This window comes from Budorcas taxicolor, chromosome 1 (assembly GCF_023091745.1).
Source record: "Budorcas taxicolor isolate Tak-1 chromosome 1, Takin1.1, whole genome shotgun sequence".
NCBI classification, from domain to species: domain Eukaryota; kingdom Metazoa; phylum Chordata; class Mammalia; order Artiodactyla; family Bovidae; genus Budorcas; species Budorcas taxicolor.
This window is the reverse complement of record NC_068910.1, coordinates 180697674-180703738: the sequence shown is the minus strand read 5'-3', so window position 1 is coordinate 180703738 and position 6065 is coordinate 180697674.

The window sequence follows — 6065 nt, the reverse complement described above, 5'->3', positions numbered from 1 at the left end:
ATAATCTGGGACACTGTCCTGTAAGGTTCAGTTCAGTCGCTCAGTCATGTCCAACTCTTTGCGACCCCAGGAATCGCAGCACGCCAGGCCTCCCTGTTCACCAATTCCCAGAGTTCACTCAGACTCACGTCCATCGAGTCCGTGATGCCATCCAGCCATCTCATCCTCTGTCGTCACCTTCTTCTCCTGCCCCCAATCCCTCCCAGCTTCAGAGTCTTTTTCAATTAGTCAACTCTTCGCATGAGGTGGCCAAAATATTGGAGTTTCAACTTTAGCGTCAGTCCTTCCAAAGAACACCTAGGACTGATCTCTTTTAGGATGGACTGGTTGGATCTCCTTGCAGTCCAAGGGACTCTCAAGAGTCTTCTCCAATACCACAGTTCAAAAGCATCAATTCTTTGGTGCTCAGTTTTCTTCACAGTCCAACTCTCACATCCATACAAGACCACTGGCCTTGACTAGATGGACCTTTGTTGGCAAAGTAATGTCTCTGGTTTTGAATATGCTGTCTAGGTTGGTCATAACTTTCCTTCCAAGGAGTAAGCGTCTTTTAATTTCATGGCTGCAATCACCATCTGTAGTGATTTTGAAGCCCCCCAAAATAAAGTCTGACACTGTTTCCTCATCTATTTCCCATGAAGTGATGGGACCGGATGCCATGATCTTAGTTTTCTGAATGTTGAGCTTTAAGCCAACTTTTTCACTCTCCTCTTTAACTTTCATCAAGAGGCTTTTTAGTTCGGTTATTAGGGACCAATTTCATTTGCAGCTTTTACGGTAAAGCTAACTACAAAGCCATAGTGTGTGTGGGCCTCATATGGACTCCTGTGACAAGCAGGGTATTGTGAAAATTCCTTTACAGATTTTCACTTCTTAATGAAAAGCAGGAATCCCTTTTACTTAGGGATTCATTAAAAAAAAGAAAATGGAAAGCATAATGGGGATATTGTGACAACTGAAATACATAAAGTTTAGTTTCCTGTTTATACATTCGTTCTTTTAGACTTAAAAAAATTGATTATAAAGCTAATACGTGTGCAACACTGAAAAGTTAGAAGTTGTAAATAAGTCAAATAAAGAAAATTACTTATACTCCCCACCACCCAGATATAATCAATATCATTTTGTTCTATTCCTTCTAGCCTTTTCTTTATTGGATGTGTGTGTTTCTGTATATGTGTGATCAAGTGAAGTTTCATAATACATGTTTTATCACTGAGCACGTTTGGTTTTTCATTTTCTTAAACCTTCAAAAACACTTTTAGTTAGAGCTGTAATCAGTGAAAGGATGAATAAATCTCTTCCTATTGTCTTAAGTTTTTGCCAAAAAAAAAAAAAAGACAAATTATACACATCACTGCCAAATGATGACCATAACGAATAGTAACTGGCCAGCTGAGAGGGCTTGAGCCTTATACCTGCCCTACAGTGGGCCACGCTGACCCCTCGCAGGCATGATGTTGTTTTTGCTCTGCTTAGAACATCCCTCTGCCTCTTCCCTTGGTCCCTTCTTCTCACATCTGCTGTGGGCGTGGGGGTGGGGGCATATGCAGGGAAGAAACATGCTCAGCTTGGAAAAAATGGTATCTGGTACCCACATGTGAGGCAAGCCCAGGGAGCCAAACCAAATTTTTGCCTGCAATTGAGAACATACAAAGACGTAATAAGATCTCTATTATGCTTTTCTAAGAAAAGTGATCTTCATAGAATTGTTTTTTAGATTCTACCAGCAACCATTCTTTAACTACAAACTACATTTAAAATAACATGAATGCTGAATTGCTTGTATCTTCATGGAATTACAATTTAGCCCAAATTAAAATCTAATACTGGTTTAATCAGATGGCCACTTTTGTCATTGTAACTGTCTGGTTACCAAATATTTAAATAAATATGTGACTGGAGACAGCATTTCCACCTTCTTCTTATAATTAAGTAAGAAAAGAAAAGAATAGGTTGAAGGCAGTTCTGTCGTTCAGCTAGAAAAATAGAAGTTCTGGGTTTGCCCACTTGAGAGTTACTGAAAAGACACCCAAAAGTCTGAACACATGGGAGTGGATTCCCAGAAACTTAAACCTGAAAATGTATATAATGAAATAGAAATTGACAGTACCTGAGCTCTTCTGCCGTCGTCCTGAATCCTCTCCTGACATAGGAAAAGACTGAAAATCTTCCCAAGAAATGTACCCACAGCTGAGTGAGGAAGGGTTCTCTGCTCCCCAGGTGGGCGAATGGCTTGACCTCTCTGGCTCACCGCTCAGGAGTACTGCTCTCAAGAGAGACCTGGAGGCGCCTGGACAGCTGCAGCGTAGATATCCCAAAGTCGCCAGTCAGAAGTGCTTCTTCATAACTGCTGTTGTTACAGAAACAAAACGCAACGTGGAGGTTCGGAAGTGTTCTCTCTCCTCCCTCAACAGTGCGCTTCAGTTCCCCTTTAAGCTGTCAATTTAGGTATATCTATCAACATCACTCCATTTTACCCCCAAGCCCCAGGAATTTCTCCTCCCTTAGCCTTTACGGGCAAATCTATCATAAATGCCCACAATAAGGGTCTCTACCTACTGACGAATCTTTACTAAGAGTGTGTCTTTTGTTCGGCAGCAGTCACTGAAGAGGTGATTTTTTTTTTTTTTTTTTTTTTTTGCTTTAACTCCCTTCCCTCGTCGGCCCTTGCTCCACCCCTCCCGACTCTCACCCCTCCCTCACTGCTCCCCTTGCCCAGACTGGGGCAGAGGACTAGCTGCATTCCCATGCCAAGCCGCCCCTCGCTGGCGCGGGTATCGGTCCTCTCCTCGTCCCAGCAAACGACTGACGGAGCCGCTCACCTCTCCGCCCAGGTGACCAAGGGGCTCCCGCCGCTGGCATTTCCTGAGTTCAGCTGCTCGGGGCAAAGGGACCCTCGGGAGCCGAGGAAGGGATGGCGGGGCGGCGTGACATTGACTTACGTGTCTGGAGACTGAGCCGAGGCTCCACGGCACACAGACAGATAATAAACGACCACCCAGTTTTATTTTTGAGAACGCACGGATGCCTGCTCGCTTCTCGTTTCCTCCGCTTTTTTCTAATTCCCAGGATTTCTCAGGCGCATTCTGACTGGTGCGCAGGGCAGTTTCAGCCGCGGGACCTTACCCACGTTTGTCTCCTCCACCTGTTGAGTGTAAGGACTTGGCTTTAATCACTGTGAGCTCTTCTCAAGTCTGAGGGTCCCCAGAGTTAGGTCTGAAGGCTGAGAGGTAGCGATGATAACCTGTGATACCTGCAGTTTGATTTTTGTGGGCCAATTTTGGAGAAACCTCTCCTGTTGAAAGGGATTACCAGCACACTGGGTTTAAATGCTGTTTTTCTTCTGAGGGTGTGGTTTGGGGACCAGCAGCGTCAGCATGATCCTAGACCTTGTTAACAAAACATAAATGCTTAGGCTCCATCCCCGACCCACAGAATCAGAAACTGCAGGGATGGGGCCTGGGGTCTGTGTATTAACAAGCCTTCCAGATTGTTCCCATGCAGCAAATTTTGAGGATTTTTGCCGGTTTAAGGAAATAACTTCTTGTAATGACAACAGGGTTTACTCTGGCAATATTATTATAAGCATTTCCCAAATACCAACTCATTTAAACTTCACCAAAAAAATCTAAAAGGAAAATGTTCGTGTCATTTTACAAGTTAGGCACATAAAGGTAAGTGACTCACCACAGGTCACTGCCAGCTTGTGAGTAGAGAAAGTTGATTCAAACCCAGGCAACCTGGCTCTCCAGCCTGAACAGTTAGCCACAAAGCTTCGGCTGCCTCACTTAGCCCACTTAGCCAAACACTGGGAATGCCCCCACATCCAGCAGCTAAACGTTCAAGTGATTTATAGTTAGTAATAAGTGAGTCAGCGACCATGGTTGAATTATAGAATCGGGAACTCAGAAGTAACTCTAGAAGTACGTGTGATATGAACATGGTTTTTAAATCTGCAGTGCTGACATGGTTAAATTAAAAAGTCACATGTGATGTACAGATTTAGATGCTTGCTTGGGAAATATGGCATATTTGTGGGTTCTTGGCATCCACAGTTTTTCTTCCAAAGCTCCTTGGCAACCAACCTCATGGCATCATACTCTTTTGTTAGTTTCTAACCCAGGTCTGGACTTGCAGACCCTTGCTAGGATGAATCACAGAAAGATGACCATGGCATGTTACAGAGCTCTTTATTTTCCCAGGATGGATACATGGGTCATTTTTTGTTTTTTGCTGTCAGTTTTAAAAAAGAACTATTGTTAGGAATGTTTGCTTCTTTTAAGAGTTTTTGTAAGAGATATTTCTACAGCTGCTTTGTGTCAAGAGTTCTCCATGTATTTTCTACTTTTATTTAATCTGCCAGAATTATTAGAAATTTGAAGGCTTGTTGGGACTAATTCTAGTTCAACTTGCCCTATTTAATAATGCATGCTGTGTGCTAACTCACTGTCCAACTCTTTGCAACCCCATGGATTGTAGCCTGCCAGGCTTCTCTGTCCATGGGATTCTCCAGGCAAGAATACTGGAGTGGGTTGCCATGCCCTTCTCCAGGGGATCCTCCAAACCCAGGGATCAAACTGGAGTCTGTTAAGTCTCCTGCATTGCTAGACAGGTTCTTTACCATTATCGCCACCTGGGAAGCCCTAAATAACAACAATAGTAGTAGTAGTAATCATTGCTATTATTGTCAGAGCATGTATGTGCCAGAGGCGTTACATGTGTTAATTCTCAGAAATATTCTCATGAGGTAGGCATTAAAATTATACCGGTTTTCAGGTGATATTCTAAATAATTCAGAGCCAGAATATACTGTTGAATTAATTTTAAAACTCTAAGGCCCCATTCTTAAGACCCATGTTTCCCAGCTTCCTCCACTTCTGTTCATATTTATACTATTGAAAAATTTGGAGGGTCCACAGCATATGAAGGATTAAAATTTGACCATTCTCCTTTATAACCATACTTTATAGTGTTTCTATGGATTCTTAAGGTGTATAGATCAATTTCATGCTTAAATATGGCTTCATTTAATGTTTACAAGAAATAAGTAAAATTCAATCATAATAATTCCATTTTATATAAAAAGAGACTGAGGTTGACTAGGTATATGAATTGCTAAGATCTCACATTTGAAGTTAATCTGAACTCCTAACGCTGTACTTCTTGGACTATGGGCGGTATTTCACCAACACCTTCCAAATGGTTTGCCATTTTAATTACCTCCCAATATACCTAGTATTTTTCTTTAAATCACTCCTCCCTTCTTCTTTCTAAGTCTTTCCCTAAAGAGCAAATTCAGTAAATTCATCAGATCAGTAAATTCATAGGTTTGATATTTTTTTTAGTAAACATGACAATAAATATACATCTTTTTTCACCCTTTACATCAGCCCCTGGGAATTTACATCTCCCCCATCTCTATGTCATTTGCTTGACTTGTTATCATTTTTGGTATCTATGTACTTCTATTTCATCTCTAATATGTCAACTGTGCCGCTTTTCATTTCACCCCCAAATATTTCAGAGCAAATAATACCAACAAATCAAGTCTAAGATATTACATCATATAGCACCTGACAATTTAAAAAACTCCTTTTCTTTTCTTTGTTTGGCCATGCCCTGCAGGATCTCAGATCCTCTACCAGGGACTGAACCCAGGCCATGGCAGTGAAAGCCCAGAATCCTAACCACTAGGCCACCAGGGAACTCCTGAACTTATGTATTTTTTAAAAACTCACTCATATGTATTTTGGGCTTCCCTGGTGGCTCAGATGGTCAAGAATTCACCTGCAATGCAGGAGACCCAGGTTTGATCCCAGGATTGGGAAGATCCCCTGGAGAAAGAAATGGCAACCCACTCCATGGAATCCTTGCCTGGAGAATTCCATGGACAGAGGAGCCTGGCAGGCTACAATCCATGGAGTTACAAAGAGACACAACTGAGTGACTCACACACACACACACATATGCATTTCAACAGATAAACATAATGTTAAAATTATTGTGTCTCTTAATTAGGGCTGATCATTACTAGCTCCCAGCCCTATAATTTTCTTATTAAT